General features: G+C 46.5%; 1 pseudogene; it reads left to right on the top strand.

Annotated features, from left to right (window-relative positions):
• The first annotated feature begins 18,224 nt into the window (after nt 1-18,224).
• LOC138378884 (apoptosis-enhancing nuclease pseudogene) lies at nt 18,225-19,189 on the top strand (annotated as a pseudogene).
• The last annotated feature ends 261 nt before the right edge of the window (nt 19,190-19,450 follow it).

The raw sequence follows: 19,450 nt of genomic DNA on the forward strand, positions 1-19,450 counted from the left end.
TGTTTCAGAGGGCTCTGGGAGCCAGGGTGGGCAGAGCCTTGAAATGTGCTGGGCTGTCTGTGCAGGCTCCTAATCTTCTAGACTAGGGCGTGAGCCTGCCCCGGGCAGAGTCCAAAGATCTCGGAGATGGAGGTGTAACAGCTGGTCTCAATCAGCCTGTTTTTCTCAACCCCCTCTTCAGCAACTTGGCCCCAGCCATTCCCAAACTCTGTGCCCCTCTCTCCAGCAAGCTGTTTCCCATTAGCTCCCCTATCCCAGGCTCTGGCTACAGCTCTGCTTTTGCCTTGGGGATAGATACTTGCACCCCCTCCCTCCTCCTCCGAGATAGCCTGTCTCAGAAAAAGCCAGTGTTCCCCCCACCCCCCGTAGTGCCTGGGAAGCCCCACTGTACCCCTTGCGGAAGTTGGTTGCAGCTGGAGAGTTACTTTCTTGAGCTGGGCTGACACCGTTCAGGAGAGTCCGTTCTGTAAAAGTGCCACCAGCCCTTCCGTTGGGATCATGGGAGTCCCATTCAGCTGCACATTCTTGATTCTGGGAAATCCAAGCTATTAGGGCCAGTCACACCTGGGAGGGAATGAAGGTGTCACGAGATGACACCGAAGAGGGAAGAAAGACCCAGAAAGGGGAGTCTGGGTGCTCTGAGAAGACAAATTTGGTTAAGTGGAAATGCCCTTTATGCCACAGCTTCTAGAACAAGGATTTGTTTACCCTGAAGGTCAGGTCACTCCTAAACAGCATGACTCCCTATGCGGGAAGTGAAGAAGCCAAAGCCAGTGTTGTCTTCACACCCAGCCGAGTCAGAGGGCAGCGCGCTGCACCAGCGCCCAGGCAGCTCCTAGTAAATGTTTTCTAGAACCCTCACTTTGGGGGCTCAAGAAAGGTGATGTCCCAGAGAGGAATGTCTCCAAAAGACCCACCCAGTGGAGACGGATGCTCTCACCTAGCCTGGAGGGCCCCAGAGGCAAACCACCCATTCCTTTGGATTTTATTTTTAATGTAGTTACACTCTGCTTATGTCCAAAACAAGTTGAAAGCAGCTTTCAACAATCCGTTCAAGAATGATAAAATAGGCCGTTTTGAAGAGGGAAAGAAGACCTTCATGGGACTTCCTGAAGGGGCGGAGTCAAAGGGAGCAAAGAGCCTCAGCGAACTCCATCGTCGGGGATAAAAGCAGAGGGCACGTGTACTTGCCATCAAACTGGGACTGACTGATTAACACTAAGGTGCTCACACGGTAGTAATATTCTTGGAGGTTGGAGGGGTTGGGGGTGGGTAAACTCACAACTAATGGATGCGGTGAGTGTTGTAGGGGGGAAAGGACACACCTCAAATCATGGTTTGGGTGTGGCAAAGTCATAACATGTAACCAAAATGTTTGTACCCCCATAATATCCTGAAATAAATAATGATAATAATAGAAAGCAGAAGGCAGAAGCCCAAAGCCTCAGAGGACAGCCAGGGACAAGGACTGTGAGGAGGCTGTATCATCCTATGACTGCTAAAGGTCCCATTGTCTTTCTCCCTGGCCTCTTGCTCTCACCCCTTCCAGGACTGGTGATGAAGTTATTCCCAGAGACCAGAGGACTGGGAAGTCTCCCCTCAAAGGCCCTTGCCTCCTCTGTGCACCGTATTAGCCACCCTGAAGGGCACCCAGGCAGAGCTGATGGGGAAGGATTAAATGAGTTAATGTTTGTGACATTTCCAGAACATTCCTCGCAGAGAGTAAAGAGTAAATGTTATACAAATGTTTGTTAACTCAAGTACATACTAGAACTAAAGCCAGTCTCATCTGTACTTTGTTCTTTCTGTCCCTGGCATCCATCGCTGCTGAAATGGAAGTTAATATTATAGCCAAGATCAGCTGGGCTGAAGGGTCAACCTCAGAAACAAACAAACTGAACGAGGATCCCTGTCCCATCTTCTGGACTCTGCCTGGGGATGGTCCCCACACAGTGCTCAGCCATCTGGCTTCATGCCCCAGGTCCCTGCCTTAGCCTTCGTGGCAAAGATGACTTCACCTGCCTTTGCCCTCAGATCCTTCCTTATCTCCTTTTCTCGAAACTGCTATCTTTACTCTCATCAGTTGAGAGAATTGAACCCAAGTTGGCAACAGGCCTGAAGTGGAAAGAGATGATTCAGGATGGGGAGAGTTGAACGGCCAAGAGCCCTCGCATCAGAGTTGTTTGGAGGACCCATGAGGCACTGCAGTCTCACTGTGGCCTGCTCAGGCAGCTGGGGCTCACCAAGGTTCCTGTTGATTCTACTCAAGCCTCCATTTGGTGGTCTTTGGGCACTCTCCCAACCATACATCCTCTTTGGGAGCCTGATCTCTTCACTTCTCAGCCATCTTATGCCCCTCTGCATGCCATCTCCACTCCAGCCACACTGCCCTTCTTTCAGTCCCTCTTGCCATGTCCCCTCTAGCATAGGGCCTTTGCCTGTTCTTTCCCCTCTGCCTGGAATGCCCACCCTTCCTTCCTCTCTTTGCCCTGTGAACTCCTTCTCCTTCCAGTCTCGCCTGGAGTGTCCTTGGTTTGGAAGCTTTCCCTGACCTCCTGGCTAGGTTGACTCCCCATATTAGTCCTCTTACTGCCTTTGTCACACCCATCATCTGCCTCCTAACACTTCCCCAGTCATGGAGAGGACCTAGCTCATGGCTGCCTCTCTTCCACATGTCTGCCATTACCCCAGGTGACATCAAGGTTCCTGTCAATGACCCATCTAATGTCTGTCCTAGTTCTTCAAGTCCAAAGCTCCTCAGTTCTAAGCGCTTTCTCCCTGACTCCTCAGCTTCTCGCACCCAAAGCAGCATCTTGGGCCTTGTTCGTGCTTGGGATTGCCGTCTTCTGACATACTGAACTCCAACCTCCATTCTCTGACTGCACCCTCCTATCCTTCTATCTCTCACTCTTACTGCATGTGACTTTTCATTTCACTGAAACTTCCTGTCCCTTACCCTATGCTCTTCCTCTCCATTTTATCAGCACCCCCTGGTCTCCCTTCCTTCCTTATTTGATCCACACTACATAACCCATCACCACAACCTCCCTTTTACTAGCACATTTAACTGTCTTGTTTCTTTGTCCTTCCATTCCATCCATCCTGCCAATCTCCATCCCCAAGGAAAGCATGCTCCCACACTAGAGCCTTTGAGTGTACCATTCCCAAGTGCTTTTTTCCAGATGTTAACATGGCTCACTCCTTCATTTCATTCAGGCCTCTGTTCAAATGTCACCTCTGCAGAGAGGCCTTCCCTGATCTCATTGTTTAAGTAGTGCCTCTGTCATTCTTTATCCCCTATTCTGTTTTAGTTATTCTTCAGACATTATATTGTGTTTCTATTTATTTTTTGTCCACTTCTGTATCCTAGGGCTTAGAACACTACCTAGAGCTTAGTAGGCATTCATAAATATTTGTTGAATGAATGACTGAACCCCAGGACATTTGAACCCTCTGTCTTCTCCATAGGAGAATATATCCCAACTCTATGGGTTGGGGTCACTTCAAATTCACGATGTCCAACCTCAGCAGGCCTCTTGATTCTGCTTGGCAATCATTTTACTTATTCTGAGTCGGCCCCATTTCCCATTGCCCTTGTAGGCAATTCCAAACCTTTATGCTTGTCCTTAAACCCCTATCCCGCTTGCATTTCATAACTGGTGGACATTCAGGTTGTTTCTGACTTTACAGTATTACAAACAAGAGCAATGAAAATCCATGCACATGTAGAAGGGTTTCTCTGGGATGATCCATATCTAGAAGTAGAAAAGTGTACTTTTTTCATTTCAATAGATTCTGCCAAATTGCCTGCCAAGAAAAGCTTTACCAGTTCACACTCCTACCAACAGGGTATGAAAACCTTACAGGCCAGGAGAGAGTGGCATGACATGTTCAAAGTGCTGAAGGAAAGAATATTATATCCTACAAAAATATCCTTCAAACATGAAAAAGAAATACTTTCTGAGACAAACAAATGCTGAGCGATTTTGTCAACACCAGACCTGCCCTACCAGAAATGCTAAAGGGAGTTCTTCAATCTGAAGGAAAAAGACATTAAGGAACAATAAGAAATCATCTGAAAGTATAAAACTCACTGGTAGCAGTAAGTATACAAATATGGAATGCACTATCACTGCAATTGCGGTGTATAAACCACTTATATCTTGAATAGGGATGCCAAAAGACAGTCCTATCAAAAATAATAACTACAAAACTTTTTAAGAGTTAGAAAGCATTAAAGATATTAATGGAAACAACAAAATGTCAAAAAGTGAGGAAGGAGATGGAGTTTAAGTGTAGAGTTTCTTTTAGCTTTCTCTTTGCTTGTTTGTTTGGTTTTTGTAAGCAGAGTTAAGCTGTCATCTGTTTAAAACAATTGGTTATGGTTTTTTTTTTTTGCAAACCTCATGGTAATCTCAAATCAAAAACCCCACAACATACACACAAAAAATGAAAAGCAAGAAATTGAAACACACTACCAGAGAAAATCACTTTTATACAAAGACAGAAAGGAAGGAAGGAAGAAAGAGAGGACCACAAAAATTCCAGAAATCAAATAACAACATGGTAGCAGTAAGTCCTTACCTATCAATAATAACATTGAATATAAATAGGCTAAATTCTCTAGTTAAAAGACTAGTGGCTGAATGGGTTAAGAAAACAAGACGCAACTATATGCTGCCTATAAGAAACTCACATCGCCTATGAAGACACATAGACTGAAAGTGGAGAGATGGAAAAAGATATCCCATGTGACTGGAAACCAAAAAGAACAGGATTAGCCATACTTATATCAGATAAAATAGACTGCAAATCAGACTGTAAAAGGAGACAAAGAAGTCACTATATAATGATAAAGGGGTCAATTCAGCAAGAGGCTATAACAATTCTAAATATCTATGCACCCAACACTGGCGCTCCCAAGTATATAAAGCAAACATTACTAGATCTAGAGGGAGAGAGACTGCAATGCAATTAACAGTAAGGGACTTTAACACCCCCCTTTTAGTAATGGGCAGATCATCTAGAAAGAATATCAACAAAGAAACATAGGAGTTAAACTACACACTAGACCAAATAGTTTTCAGTGATATTTACAGAACATTTCCCCCAACTGCTGCAGAATACACATTCTTTCCATCAGCATGTGGAACACTCTCCCGAATAGACCAAATCTTAGACCATATCTATTTATTTAAGGCTGAATAAATTTAAAAAGTAGAAATCATATCAAGTATCTTTTCTTACCATGATGGAATAAAACTAGAAATCAATAACAAGAGGAACCTTGGAAACTTCACAAATGCATAGAAATTAAACATGCTCATGAAGGAGCAATGGGTCAATGAAGAAATTAAGGAAATTAAAAAATCTCTTGAAAGAAATGAAAATGGAAATATAACATACCAAAAGCCATGGGATACAGCAGAAGCAGTACTAAGAGGGAAGTTTATAGCAATAAATGCCTACATCAAAAAAGTAAGAAAGACTTCAGATAAACAACCTAACAATGCACCTCGAAGAACTAGAAAAGCAAGAACAAACCAAACCCAAAATTAGTAGAAGGACAGACATAATAAAGATCAGAGCAGAAATGAATGAAATTGAGACCAAAAAAATACATAAGATCAATGAAGTGAAAAGTTGATTTTTTGAAAAGATAAACAAAATTGACAAACCTTTGGACTAAGAAAAAAGCAAGAAGACCCAAATGGATAACATCAGAAGTGAAAAAGGAGACATAACAACAAGACCACAGAAATACAAAGAGTTATTAGTGACTATTGTGAACAACTATATGCCAATACATTGGAAAACCCAGAATAAATAAATAAAATTTCTGGAAACATACAACCTACAAAGATTAAACCATGAAGAAATAGAAAACCTCAATAAACCAATAATGAGTAACAAGATCAAAGCCATAATATCATAAAAAGTCTTCCAACAAAGAAAAGCCCAGGACCTGATGAATTCACTGCTGCATTCTGCCAAACATTTGAAGAACGACGATTTTTGTTTTGTAAGCCACTAAGTTTTAGGGTGACTTTTTTTTTTTAACATACCAGTAGATAACCAAAACAGCCTTCTACTTACAAAATCTAAAGAACTGTTTTAAGGGCACTAACCTCTTTGTGGGAGTTGACCTGGAAGAACTGTTCCCCTCCCTTCTTTGACTTCCTTGACGATTGTTTCTGGTTCAACTCCTCTGGTTCATCTCTGGCTGCTGCTGCTTAGTTTCCTTCCTCCACTCCTTTTATTTTCCCTTCCCCTTAAATATTGATATTCCAGCCTCAGTCCTCTTCTTTTCTGAGGAATCACACTCTCCCTGAAAAAGCTCACCCATCTCCAAGTTGATGCCAGCCCACACCTCTTTCCTTAGCTCTAGCCTCATAAAACCAATTTCCTACTGACCATCTCTACCTGGATATTTCACATTCAGTATGTCCACCATGGATCTCTTCATTTCCCTCACACCCCAACATGTCCCTGTCCACACAGTTGCACAAGCCAGAATCCTGAGGGTCATTTCAGACCCCTCCTTCTTCCCTGACTCCACATTCAGTTGGTCACCATGTCTTGTCAAATCCATCTCCTAATTACATGCAAAGAGCATCATTTTCTCTGCTTACTGCTCTGCCACAGACCCTAATTGGTTTGTCTTCCTCTGCTTTCTTCCTCTCTAAACTAGCCTCCAAACCATGGCCAGTGGTTAAGAACTTGGGCTTTAAAGCTATGTAGATCTGTTTTTATGTACCATCTTTGCCATTTGCTGGCTCTGTGACCTTGCACAAGACATTCACTTCTGCAAGCCTCAATTTCTTCACCTGTAAAATGGGCATAATAATAATTTTACCTACTTGCAAGGTTGGCACCAGGATTTAATAAGATAGTGCATAAGCTGCACTTTGCACATTGCCCGGCACACAGCAAATGCTCAATAAATGATTGTGGAATGTTTGAGAAGGGGACTTAGATGAGAATATGGATATCTCTAGCAGCTCACCTTCTTTACTGAAGATAACAGATCCAAACTCATGGACCACACCAGCTGTGATGTGGCTTGGCTATGTTGGGTCTGAATAGGGAAGACTGCTCATTTGTGAAGATTAAGGGAGAGCATGGATATTGCAGGAGACAGCCGCATTGCATTTTTGGAGTCAGAGTGGCAGCTAGGGCCTCGAAAAACTGACAGGTCCTTGGAAACTGACTTAATGGGCCCAACTGGAGCTAGCACATCTGGAGCCAGACAGCAGAGGGCAGCAGAGGTTGATGTGATTGCAGTTTCCTGGGTTGGACTGGGAGGTGGGGAAGAGAAACCTAAGGAGGAACTTGAGGTCCTAATTCCTAATGGGGGATTGGCTAGGGGAGCTGTCCAGAGAATGGCTGTGCTCTTGGGCTCATCCTCCCTTAGTGCCTGGGATAAAGATGGTTAAGAAAGCAGGGCAGCTTGGGAAGGGAGGAAGAGGCTAGAATTTAGGGGTGGAAGCTGAGCGAGTTGGGATTTTTACAAAATATATTAAGGAAAATGCTCTATCCTAGTCTTGTGTCTATTTGGCCTTTTCTCTCTTCTAGAAGTCCCAATGGTCCTTGTAAGGGCAGAGTTATCAGTTGGGGACCTCAGAGGGTGGAGATACTTAAGTGTTATAGATGATGAGTTTGTAGTACAGGTAGGGACCATATCCCCAAGTTATGGATAAAAGAAGCCTCAGGCTCATGAGGAAACCAAGGCCCAGAGAAGGAAAGTGACTTGCCTAAAGTCATATAGTTAGGATTAAGAGTGAAAGCCAACCAGGCGCAGTGGCTCACGCCTGTAATCCTAGCACTCTGGGAGGCTGAGGCAGGTGGATCGTTTGAGCTCAGGTGCTCGAGACCAGCCTGAGCAAGAGTGAGACCCTGTCTCTACTAAAAATAGAAAGAAATTAGCTGGACAACTAAAAATACATAGAAAAAATTAGCCGGGCGTGGTGGTGCATGCCTGTAGTCCCAGCTACTCGGGAGGCTGAGGCAGGAGGATTGCTTGAGCCCAGGAGTCTGAGGTTGCTGTGAGCTAGGCTGATGCCACGGCACTCTAGCCTGGGCAACAGAGTGAAACTGTCTCCAAAAAAAAAAAAAAGAGTGAAAGCCAATACTTACTGAGATCTTATAGGTGCTGCTGAACACATTACATGTATTATCTCATTTAATCCTCACAGTACCCTCATGAGGAAGAATCAGATGTTGTATTCTCACATTTTACAGGTGAAGGAACTGAAGCTCAGAAAGGCTAAGCCATTTGCCCAAGGCTGTGTAGCTAATCAGTGTTGCATCCAGGATGCATATCCAGGTAGCAGAGCTTGTGCTTTTTTTTTTTTTTCTTAGAGAGAGAGTCTCACTCTGTCACCCAAGCTGGAGTGCAGTGGCATGATTATAGCTCACTGCAACCTCGAACTCCTGGGCTAAAGAGATCCTCTCGTCACAGCCTCCCAAGTAGCTGGGACTATAGGCACACACTACCACACCTGGCTAATTTTAAAGATTTTTTGTAGAGACGTGACCTGACTGTGTTGCCCAGGCTGGAGAGCCTGTGCTGTTAACCGCCACATTCTGCTACTTGTCTAGGCCAGGGGTTGGGTCTCTGGACTCCCAAATCAAAGCTTTTACCATTACTCTATATTGTCTTGGATGGGAATCCAATTTTAGTAAGTCAAGTCCTAGTCTCAAATTAAGTATAATAGAAAGGCAGTTTGCTACTTTAAATGGATCCTCAGTTAATCCTTTTGTGAGGTAAATGATGCCATTTTTCATCTTCTCCTGTCTGTAATTTACCTGCTTTGTGGTGCTCCTACATTGTGTGAACTGTCCAGGGGACGTATGGTTGGTTTGCTTCCTACAGAGCATTACTGTGGGTATGTGTTCTGCTTTAGATGGCGTCTTTCCCGGCCAGCTCCGGCTTTCTTTTGGGCTGCCTTCCTATACCACGTTGTCAGTATGGTCCAGGCACAATGAAAGAAAGTCAGTTAAAGTGCTGGTATTTTTTTTCTGATGACCCTCTATTTTGTTTTCCTTTAGCTATTGCTTGTTGTTGATCAATCAACCATTCTTTCTTATTCAGCATCTGTCTGCATGGATGCATTCATTCATTAATAAAACACTTGCTGAGCGCCTACTATGTGCCAAGTATTATGCTAGGTCCTGGGGGTACGGTGACAAACCAAGCAGTGCACGGTCCCTGCCCTCATGAAATTTCGAGTCTAGAAGGGAAGTATGTCGAATCATCCCTCTCGGGTACCCCTAACTGGGATTGGGAACCACCCATCTGCTCCATCCCCACTGCCTTAGCTTGAGCTCTCATCATGTGTCTCTTCCTTGGATCACTGCAGCTGGTCTGCCAGTCTCCGCTCCTCCCAACCCCCACCCCAGCCTGCACACAGCAGACAGCAGCAGACAGACTCCGCCTTTGAAAACATCCCTTCCAACATGTCACATCCTTCCCCTGCTCAACCTGCTCAAAATCCTTCAATGACTCCCTGTTTCCTGTCAAATGGCATCCACATTCCTTCACCATCTGGGAGATTCGAGCAACTCCATGAGCCGATCCTGCCCCATGCTCCCCTCTCTATTCTTATTTCCTACCTGTCCTTCTGTTCCAGGTCTTCTTACTGTCCCCATACACTGCCAGCTCGTTCCTCACCTTCAGTTCCATGCCCTCAAATCCTCCTACCTGTCCTTCAGAAGCTCTAACTGGAGTACCACCTCCTGCAGGAAGCTTCCCCAAGGACTCCCCCTTCCTCTGCTCTTTCTTCTTTGTGATCTGGGGCCCAAGGCCTGGCTGATGTGAGGATCAAATGAGATGCCATGATGGGCAAATGCTTTGCATTACATCATGGGAGGCTTTCTTCTTATCTGTTCTCACATTTACCATTTATTATTCTCTGCCAGACAGTGGGGCTCAGTGGTTTACAGACATCATCACATTGACTCTTCATAACAGCCTATGAAATAGTATTTATTAGGCCCATCATTCAGATGAGGAAACAGACTCAGAGAAGTTGAGTATCTGGCCCAAGATCACACTTATAGATAGGTCCATCTGGGGAGCCCGTGTTCCTGCAGGAGGTGGTCCAGTGGACTGAGCTGGTTTGAATCCCAGCTCTGCCTCTTTTTAGCAACCTGTAGTGCAACTCTATGTGGTCTTTGAGCTCTTCAACACTTGATCTTTAAAATTTTCTATTGATATTTTCCCTGATCTTGATTCCCTGTTTTTATTTTGCCATTTTTTTTTATTGTTGTAAATCACCTTAAAGCCTTTGGGAAACAAGGCGGGGATAATTAACTACATGCAAATAAAATACGCTTCTCTAGTCTCCACTCACAGTGTCCAGGACAGTGGGCACTGGTGCTGGGGGAGCATCATCTAACTTTGTGTTCTATAAGGCCTTGTGGAAAAGGCAATCCAAATCAGAAGCCAAAGGTCAGTTCCTTCTTTGTGAAATAAAAAGACACAGAGTCTGTGCCAGGTCCTCTATCAAAATGCCAAACTGTGGCACTGACTCTATTTCCTTCCATGGTTTTATTTTTATTTTTAAGGAGCCATCAGGTGGTAATGGATGATTCATGCTTTACTTACCCTTCTTGTTTATTTCCCTTCCTCGACCTTCGAATTTTTTTCCCCTTAATGTTTGTTCCGGGTTTTTACAAAACACTGGGGTACTTGACTTGTGTTGGTAACTTTTTTTTTCTTCCTAATGTCTTCTTAAGAAAAAAAATGAAAGGAAGTGACAGTATTCCAAAACCATCTTCTATTCCATCAGTGGATGGATTGCACCTGCTACTTCTAAGGCCACTCTCCAATTGTTTCCTTTTACAGTAAAACCCAGTTAGAAGACGCTCCATTAGTACCAAATGGGAATGGCTCAGGCCCTAACTGGCCTTACTTTGGCCACTCTCAGCGAAGTAATAAATGAATTGAATAAATGGACTCTGTGCTTGGTTTCCACACTCTAAAGGCAGCTAACTTTGTCATTTCTTTGGCAGGATCATTTGCATACAAATGATCGATGCTGGGGATTCTTTTCATTTCATTAAGGCAAGTCTCCTAAGACCTCGATTAGGCTACAATTTGTTAGCCTACTTGGAGCTACTGTGAATTATTCAAAGCAATAAAGCTTCATTTCTTTACAAGTAACCTACAATACAAATGGCTCACTAATTTGAAAGGCTATCTCCAATTAGTTTGAGTAAGTGAGGTTGGACTGCATTAAATAGCAACTTATTGATTTCTTTCATCATACAAATCACTCTCCCTAGGCAAGAATTCTTTTTAATAGCCCCAGTACTCTGTGAAGACTGGAACAGTAGGCTTTCCCTCAGAGACAAAGATGTGGTGTCCACTCACCTCTCTTTGAGTTGGAACCTTTATAATAGGGATCCCTTTGCACTGATACATCCACACGCTTGAAGTCTTGTCCTTAGTGGCTACAAACTTAAGCTGAAGTTCAGGGTCAGTATATGGCTAGGATGGAGGATTGGTTCCGTGTGATGCTGGCCAAGTTGCTTTACCTCTTTAAGGTGAAGTTCCTTCATTTTGTAATTATTATATATACTCAGCCTGTGAACGAGATTAAGGGCAGCCAGTTACCAGGTTTAAGGCCCAGTGTGTGAACAGTGTTAGGGAACATCTAGGCTGGGGTTAGGGCTCAGTCAGTGGCCAGGGTTAAAGTGTGGCCTGTGAATAAAGAACTAAGAGAATGGGCCATTCTTTTCCACTCCTGGCTGATAGTAGCTCCATGCTCTACCCCACTGAGCTTAAGACACAAGATACCAGCAGCAACTAAAGGAGACTAGAATTATAGGACAAAGACACTTAGGAAGATGGGGAAGGATACAAATAATTTATATTCCCCGCCCAGTACCTCAGCATTTTCTATAAAGAAGGCAAGAGGGAGAGGGTCACTTCCACAGTCACTGGTTTAGCAAGGAATGCTCAGAATCCAAATAAATATTTGAAATGAGTGCCTTTTCCTTGATGTGGAGTTCTCTCTCAGGGACTCTGGCCATGTGGTGCTGCTGGGGTGTATTCTAGTCAAGCTGTCTGTTGCCTATCTCTAGTAAGGGTGGGGAAGAAAGGAGATGGGCTGGGCCACCTTGGCCATGTTTGAGTTACCAAATGACAATAGAATTCCTGCTTAGAATGCTAGGGAAATGGGTTTCTCTGATCTCCTGGGAGGAATTGTAATCATCAAGTTTTGAAAAGCCTAGGGAATCTGTAACTGAGGGCTGCTTTTCATTTGGGACAGGAAGAGACAGACACTGAGGGTGAGACTGATAAGTGAAAGGGCGTGAAGCACCATTTCCCCCAGCAGGATGTCAGGGCTGGGCTGGAGAAGATGCAACCCGAGCTGGTGGTGGCAATGAGGAACTCCACCCTGCCTGGCCTACAAGCTCACAACCACCCTATGAACTCATTACCATATCATCCCCTCTTTACAGATCAGGAAACCGAGGCACAGAGAAAAACAGAGGTGACACTGCTGGTGTGTTGCAGAGCTGTAATTTGAATTCCAGAACCTCCAAGAGTTATGGTTATTGGGAAGATCAAGTCAATTTGGAACAGCAGGGAGACAAGAAGAGATAGACAAGGTTATGGTAATATGGCACCTCAAGTGCTCTGAGGTGGCCTCAATGCCAAGAGGCAGGACAGTGTAGTGGTTAAGAGCCTACACCGGGAACCCAACAGTCTAAGCCAACAGTCTAGATTCAAACCCCAGATGTCCCACTTCCTGGCTATGTGACCTTGGGCTAGTTACTTGACCTCCAGATGCCTCAGCTTCCTCCATCTGTGAAGTAGGGACAAAGAGGGAAAATAATAGGGATAATAACCCTTCATGGGATTGGTGTCAGGATTGAATGAATCAATACAGGAGAGTGTTTGGACAACACCTGACACCTAGTGAGGGCTACCTTGCTGTTTAACGTCTAGTGTAGCAGTGAAGCGCCCAAAAGTTGAGTCTGTGGTTGTCTGGGAGCTCTTTGAGCCTCAGTTCCTCCCTACAACCTATTTTAGGGTTAACATGAAACATAAATGAGACAAGGCACGAGGAGAAGAACACACAATGAGCTCTAGATTTCCAGCAGCTGTTTTGCATTATTACATCAGCCCCTTACAACTCACCCAAGGGTAAAGTCTACATTGGCCTAGGATCTGCGAGTTCAAACATTGCATTAAATGAGTGTGTCAGTGGCAAGGGCTGGAGAAAATCTTCTGTAAGTGACCTTAGGTCCTGCTGACAGACAGTGAGGAGGGAAAGGACCATAGCCTCAAATACCATTGGGCCCAGATCTAGAACCTGAAGAATTCAAGCCCTGCAAGGTGGTAGAGCCAATGAGTAAGAACTCAGCCTGCAGAGCCAGACCTGCCTGGGTTCAAATCCCAGCTTTATCATATATTGTGTGACCTTGGGCAAGTCACTTCACCTCTCTCAGCCTCAGTTTCCTCAGCTGGAAAATGGGGATAGTATCTGTGCCTTCCTCACAGGGGTATTTTAAGGATTAACTGTGTGGACACACGTAGAGTGCTAAGAGCAGTGCCTGGCGTGTAGCATATTTGTTGATTTAATTCCAGACAAACCAGGGAGATGAGTGAGAAATGAAGGGAGGCTATGGTGCTCCTCTCCACCCTCTCCCCTTCTTCACCGGCTGGAAGATGCTCCTGTCCAAATGGGAAATTGAAGCCAAAATAGCACAATAAAGGAAAGGAAGCGCTCCCGGAGCAGATGGGCTCCCACTCGCGGTCCTGAGGAATGTGCTGACTATTCAGGAACAGGCCTTTGGCAGTCACTTAACACAATCACGAAGCAAAGGGAAATGATCAAGTCTGTCATCAGGGTCAGTGCCAATTTGTTTAAGAAAGTGGCTAGGCTGAAAAGGAGGATGTGGGGAATGGGAGGCCCTGAGCATTCCTGGAGCCAGTTTGGAAACCCTCCTGGGCAGCAATCCCAGGTGAATGTGGCTGGAGACCTGCCCTCCCTACATGCCCTTCTAAAATTCCCAAGTGAGCAGCCTTGCCCATGATGGGGGGCTAGTGGCCCACGTGGGCACAATCAAGCTGGCGCTCACATGCTTCATTTATGCTCTTCTGTGAACTTACATGGAGTGCCCACCCTGTGCCAGGCACCGGGCTAGGAGCCATGGGCATGCTGGGAAGAACGATACAGGTAAGGCCCTTGTCCTGGAAGAACTCCCAGAGGATCAAGGCCGTGTTCTCTACATATGGGGAAAACATCTGAGAAATGCTGAGAGGTCAGGGACCAAACAACTATCCCTTCCCAGGGGGTTTACCTGGAAAAAAAGAGAATGTCTGGAAAGGATAATGCTTAACATGGAATAACCTCTAATGGTGGAATTAGCGGGGGTGTTATTTCCTGGGGAGTGGGGATCGTGGCAGACTGTAAACTCATTAAATGAAAGGTTTCTGCCTCTGTCAATCCCTTGACCAGTAACTAGTATGACTTTACACCTAAAGAGACTTATAGGCCGGGCATGTAGAATTAGATCCTTCCAGCTTTTGACTAAGTGCCTAATGTGTGCCGGGCACAATGCAGGGTGCTCTCCCACACTTCAATATCACAGAAAATCAACCTGAGGTGGATTAATGTAAATATTGAATGACTGGACTTGAATCATAGAAGGGCCCTTTGGTGTAATATAAGCCAGTGGTTCTCAAAGTGTGGTCCCTGGGCCAACAACATCAGCATCACCTGGGAACTTGTTAGAAATGCAGATTCTTGGTCCTATCCTATATACACTGAATCAGAAACTCAAGGGGCGGGCCCAGCAGTCTGTTTGAACAAGCCTTCAAGGTGATGCTGATGTACTCAAGTTCGAGGGCCACTGCTCTCACCCAGTGATCTTTAAAGGTGCTCTGGGCTGCCATGGAAGTTTTGAGGGAACCTCCGGGGAGGGTGGGGGTAGCCGAGAGCAGCTCTACTTTCATCTGCCTTACATGTTGAGCTGCCACATTAGATTTTGTTTAAAGAAAGTGCTCCAAACTACATAAGCTTGAAAACCATGACTCTAGTCTAACCAACTGCCTTCTGCACTCTACCCATCCTGCCTCATCATTTGTACATATGGGGAACACGGAGGCCCAGAGATGGGTAGGCTCCGGCAGGTAAGGATGAGACCAACACCCAGGCTTCCTATCTGCCGGCCCAGGGTGCTTTGTGGTATCTCAGTCTGCCCCCTCGTGAGAGAGGAAACAGGAAGAGCTGTCTTTTAGGAAGATCCTGGGGCTGTCTGCTTCTCTTTCTAGTTATGCCCGGAAAGGCTAGAGGCTTCTAAGGTTCTTGGAGGAAGCCCTTCCGGTTCCTCTCTCCTGCAGCCCAGGACTTGTAGCCCCAGACCAATCTCCTAGCCAGTCTGATTCATCCCCCAACTGCACTCATCTCAAAGTGGAACATCCTGAGGGGTCTGCCTGAACTTCCAGCCTCCCCCTCCATTCCTCAGCCAGGCCTCTCAGGCCCACCTGATGCCTATCTGCATTTCTCTGGACTCCATCCCCTGCCTACCCCCGATCCAGGCAATGCTCTGTCATTGCCCTCATACTATGAACAGGAATCACTGTGAGCCTTTCCTGAGGGGTGATTGCATCCTGTACCATGTCTGCCCTTCTCAGCCCATAATGCTGCTAGGTCTATTGCCCCAGCAGGCATCTCACAGGGCTTGGTAAGTGGGTAGGGTAGATGGCGGTGGGGTCGGGGTCTGCCCTACCTGCTGCTGGTTCTGTCCGAGGCTCAAAGACCCACCTGGGAGGACTCTTCACCATTGCTGGGGCCCTTTCAGATGTCGGGCACCATTGTTGACTTTGGACTTGAGCCTTTGCCAACCTCTGATGGCTGTCTTTCCCCAGGGCAAGATCACTGACTCCAGCCATCTCCATAGTGGAGGGGAGAATGCAGTGGCTCCTCTGGGTGCCAACTGAGGACACCATCAAAGCTAGGGCAGGAGTCTCAAGCTGCTGAGCCTACGTGAACAAAGTCAAGGCCACTGTGGCGTGGTGTGTGAGTCAGCTGCTTGGCTCTTCCCTTCCTTATATGTGTTTGTGTGTGTGTGGGGGGGGGGGCTGGTGAGGGAGGTGGATTCTGGATGAGTGAGAGACTAAAAAAAATTGGAAACATGACCACTGAAAGAATAACATTTTCAGGCCAAGCCAGCTCATCCCCCCTGCAAAAGAACATTTGAAATCCTAGCCAAATCCGTCCCTGTCTGACCTCTTAGCCTCTGTGGATTGGCTTATAGCAATAATTTTACAGCTGATAGAAGCCGGTAGTGTGGTGGAAATAGCAAAGGGGCTCTGGAGTTAGATGGATGAACTTCAAATCTGGGCAAGGGACTCACCTCCTTGAACCTTGGTTTCCTCACTTCTAAAAAGGGTATGGTAATATTAGGTTGAATCATATGATAATGCTATTGGGTCAGAAAAGAGCAAATATTGCCAATTTCATATGGTTCAACCCAATAGCACCTTCCTCCCAGGGTTATTGGGAAGATTAAATGAGATAATATACAAAAGTGTTCATACCAGCACCCAACTCTTAATAAGTGCCCAATAAAGGATAGTGATGTTGCTGGTGATGATAATGGATATCTAACAGGCCACAGAATGAGCCCTGACCCCGGCCATTTCAAAAATACAGGTCCCAGATAGGCTGAAATACCTTGGTGGCATAATCTGTGGGGTTAAAATGTACCCCTGACCAATTACACTCCGTTCTGGTATGTCCCAGCTCTTAAGACTTTTTGTTTATAGGTCACTCTGTGGTGAAAACACTCTCCAACAAAGGCTCCCATTAAAGAATCCCCAAAGGGAAACAGATTCATTCATTCAACAGCTTGTATCAAGAGCCTATTTTGTTGCCAGGCACTGTGCTATGTGCTGGGTTGAAGAAGATCTGGTCCCTGCCTTGGATGAATTTGCAATTTGGTATGGGAGAAAACCCCCAGACAGGTAACAACAGTCCACTTTTGACAAGTGTCATAGCCATAAAAAGTGTGTCCCAAGACTTGTGGGGTCACCAAGGAAAGATCATCCTCCCTCCTTCCATCTTAACTCTGTTTAGTGGTCAGGGAAGGCTACACGGAAAAAGTGACATTTCAGATGGACTTTGAATGATGTGTAGGAATTCCTTTCATGGAGAAGGTGCCGGTTCAAGCAGGGGAAACCTAATATGTAGAGATGCAAGATTGCAAAGGCAGTGTGGGCACTTTTGGGGATTGGTTCTAAGTTCTGTGTGTCTGGAGCATGGGGTGAGGAAGGGAGTATCAGGAACTGAGGATGAAGTGGTAGATCAGGGCTGGGCTGGGCAACACATCCTGGATGTGATTTTGTAGGCAATTGAGAACAAACAAATGAAAATTTCCCAGCCTGACTTTGTTTGGAATGGGGCCTGAGAATCTGAGGTACAGAGTTTTCTTTATTATTAGTAATTATTGTCTACTTTATTGAGATATAATTTATATGCAATAAAATACATTCATTATAAGTGAACAGTTCAATGAGTTTTGATAAATGTTTATGCCCATGTAACCAGTACCACTTTAGACCTGGGCAGTTGGGGTTCCTGCCCCATGCCCTATACCTTGGGGGATATCTCTGTACTTTGCAGTACTTTCTTTAAAATTTTCAAAGTTCCCCTACAGTGTCTGAGACTGGCAGGGGCCAGCAATATCATTGGGGTGGGCTGTTCTTAGCTCAGAATGGGTCCCACGTAGACATAGGACCTGGTCCGTGTTTCTCCCCTTCAAGGCACTCTTTGAGCCTCTAGGCCCCCTACCCGTGCTTGGGGCCTACCAGATGTCCCAAGGAACTCCAGAATTCTCAACTATGGGACCCCTGGTTGGAACCCGGTTCCAGGAGGGCAGCATGGCAAGTAGATTGCTCCGCTAAGCCAGAGCAATATTTCTTTGGCAGAACTGCATGAAATTGGGCCACCAGAATGGTACTGACACACTAATTTTGCATCATTCAAATAGTGTGTATAGACAGGGGCCTCACAACATATATTTTCCCAGGCTCTGAGCACCCTAGGAGTGGCCCTGTGTGTAAACCCACTCCTGTGATCAAGATTTACACTGGAGTCCAGACGCCACATGCGGCCCAGAAGACACGCGTGGGCTTCTGGCTGCTGCCCCATTGGGGAATTACCTACCTGGTTTCCCTTGCCCCGAGCAGTGAACTGGCTGGGATGGTACTCCGTGAAGCCCCTGAGTCTGCCCAGTGCCTATGCCCTTCCCTTGCCAGCCTGAATGCCAAGGATGTGTTTCAGAGATGGCACAGGAGGAGGAGCCGACAGCACCAGAGGTTCACGGCGTGGAAGGCCTTGTTGCAGGAGCAGGGGCTGCTGAGCATGCCTCTAGAGCCAGGGGCCTCCCCGCTGCCCAGACCGTTGAGGGCAACACCAGGCACAGAAGCTGCCAGCAGTAGGAGGCAGCGTCCAAGGGCTGGAGCTGGCAGTGCCCCATGCAGCAGAAGGCCCGCCCCCAGGGAAGCCTCTGGGCCCTTGCCGAGCAAGTACGTGGCTATCGATTGTGAGATAGTGGGCACAGAACCCCGATGGCGGGTCAGTGAGCTGGCGAGTTACCACCGCGACACCCTCTATGACAAGTACATCCGGCCTGAGATGCCCATTGTTGACTACCACACCCGCTGGAACGGCATCTCTCGGCAGCACGTGCTCAAGGCCATCCCCTTCCAGGTGGCCCAGGAAGAGATCCTTAAGCTCCTGAAGAGCAAGGTGGTAGTGAGGCACACGCTGCACAATGATTTCCAGGCCCTCAAATATGTCCACCCTCGGAGCTAGACCTGGGATGCCACCTACATCCCAAACCTCCTCAACCTGCCCGGCCTCCACACCCAGGGGCCCACATCTCTCTGAAGAACTTGGCCCTGCAGTTGTTGCACAAGAAGATCCAGGTGGGCCAGCACAGGCACTCGTCAGTGGAAGATGCCACGACAGCCATGGAGCTCTACTGGCTGGTGGAAGTGCAGTGGAAACAGCAGGAGGCCAGTAACCCCTGGGCCCGCCCCAAGGACAGAGAGCCTGACAGCAGCACAGACATGGAGCAGTACATGGAGGACCAGTCCTGGCCTGAGGACCTGGCCCAGGGCAGCAGCGGAGGAAGGAGGCAGGCACAGGATGGAAGGGGGTGAGGGGGAGGTGGAGCTCCAGGCTGGCCTTCCCAGTGTTGGGGAGGGGATAAGGGCCAGGAGAGCCCTGGGCGCTTCATCCTGGGCAGGGCAGGGCAGGATACAGCCAGCCAGCCCCAGGGCCAGAGGCATAAGGACCATCTGTCCTCTTGCTGCCCTCTGCCCACAGCACGGCCTTCTGTCTCCCTAGGGCTCTTGTTGGTTATGTCTCCTGATGCCTGTGGTTTTGCTAATGGCACTTTATAGGTTCTGAGAAGAAGTCAG

The sequence above is a fragment of the Eulemur rufifrons genome, chromosome 30, assembly GCF_041146395.1.
Source record: "Eulemur rufifrons isolate Redbay chromosome 30, OSU_ERuf_1, whole genome shotgun sequence".
Taxonomy (NCBI): domain Eukaryota; kingdom Metazoa; phylum Chordata; class Mammalia; order Primates; family Lemuridae; genus Eulemur; species Eulemur rufifrons.